Genomic DNA, 1,673 nt, shown 5'->3' with positions numbered 1-1,673 from the left:
GGGCGGGTGGGAGGGTGGGCAAGGAGGGAGACCAGGGAGACTTTCTGGAAGTCTTTCTAGAAGTCTAGAAGAAAATGAATGGAAGGAGAGAAGGCACCAGGCTGGGGAATTCACAAACGTGGCTGCAGGTTCCAGCTCAGCTGCTTGAGGCCTTGGGCCAGTCAGGCTGCCTCTCTGAACCTCGGTGTCCCCAACTGCAAAATGGGGACAGACAGTTCGCAGCTGCCTTGAGGGGCAGCGTGGGGATTAGAGAGAATGCATCCTTCAAAAATGGGGCTTGGCACCCCATAAACACACGATCAGAGGGGCAGGGAACAGCATGGATAGGGCTGGAAGGGTCACGCTAGTGTGGGGAGAACAGAATCTGTGGGGCAGGGCAACCGGCAGTGATGTGGGTGGGGACGATCAGGCCGGGCTGAGGCCTCGAATGCCACAGAGGGGCGTCTAGTCTTCTTCCAGGTGCCATGGGGAGTCTGGCTGGAAAGAGTGAGCCTTGAGGATGAGGGCTCTGGGCTGCCTGGCACGGGTGTCCCCCAGGAAGACTTTCCACAGTGGGGGAGCACCTCACTCAAACACACACATGTGCAGGCATATGTGCCCACAGGCATACAAGCACACGTACATGTGCACACAGGTATAGACACACATGTACAAGGCCAGAGGCACATGTACACAAGCATCTAATGTACACACACGCACACTCATGCAGCGTGTGCGCACGGATGCAGCGCATCCAGATACAGGGACGCACGGAGATGCACACATATGTGCACGCACAGACACACACACATACACCAATACCTCTGATGTCACAGGCCATATGGGGGAAACAGATGAAACCGCAAGTGCCCAGGAGGAGGGAGAGGTCTGCTGACCTCTAAGGGTGGGTGCGGGCTCAGGGAGGGCTTCTCTCGGCAGCGGGAATGGCTGCCGGGAGGGCCGGGCATCTTAGGGGGCTGGGGCAGGACAGACCTCCATCCCCATTTCCTGTCTCTGTGAGTCTGGGCCATCTTTGGGCTTCCATAGCTTTAAGCCTCATCCAGAGGGAAGATATTATATTCCTTGACATCAAAATGGCTGCAAGACCTCAAGAAAGTGTCTGTCCTGGTCTGGGCCTCAGTTTCCCTATCTATGCAGTGGGGATTGGCTGGGTTTCCTTCAGACTAGGAGGCCATGGACCCTGAGGTCAGATGCCAGGCAGCCCTGAGGCATGTCCTGATGTACCAGATGCATGATGTCGCCTCAGGCCCTCAGGGTCACATCTAGAAAATGTGGTTAATGAAAGCTAACCCATCCCTCCTGGGGCCGTTGTGGGTGCTACTGGGCTACAGGGCTGCGCACCTGGTCTTCTCGGCTCTGGACAGCAGGGGGCGCCTGGGCCTCACCGAAGGAGGACCGGTCGGCCTCCTGGCCCTTCCAAATCTTCCCCACGGATGAAATGCTTATTGCAATGACAGGGACATTGTTCAGAGCCCCCAGATCTCAGCAGGCCCTCGCCCCTTCACTCAGCCCTCCTTATTCCTTTGTCAAGTTCATATCCAGCCTTGCAGGTATAAGACGCACCTACCTGCCCTCGGGGGCTCCAGGCCTGGCTGGGAGAGGGACCTTAAGTAAATAACCAGAGGCCCTCCTGAGACAAGCTCGAGGCAGAAGTAAAGGGGGACTGGAGGCGG

The 1,673-nt window shown here is 57.1% G+C and overlaps 1 protein-coding gene across 2 annotated transcripts in view; it reads left to right on the top strand.

The window, feature by feature from the left end:
- Positions 1-1,673, top strand: part of AK1 (adenylate kinase 1) — a 9,161-nt gene that overhangs the window by 6,052 nt on the left and 1,436 nt on the right. The window lies entirely within an intron of this gene.

This window comes from Neophocaena asiaeorientalis, unplaced genomic scaffold (genome assembly GCF_003031525.2).
Source record: "Neophocaena asiaeorientalis asiaeorientalis breed wild unplaced genomic scaffold, Neophocaena_asiaeorientalis_V1.1 scaffold78, whole genome shotgun sequence".
Classification (NCBI taxonomy): domain Eukaryota; kingdom Metazoa; phylum Chordata; class Mammalia; order Artiodactyla; family Phocoenidae; genus Neophocaena; species Neophocaena asiaeorientalis.
This window is presented reverse-complemented; position numbering and strand designations above follow the sequence as displayed.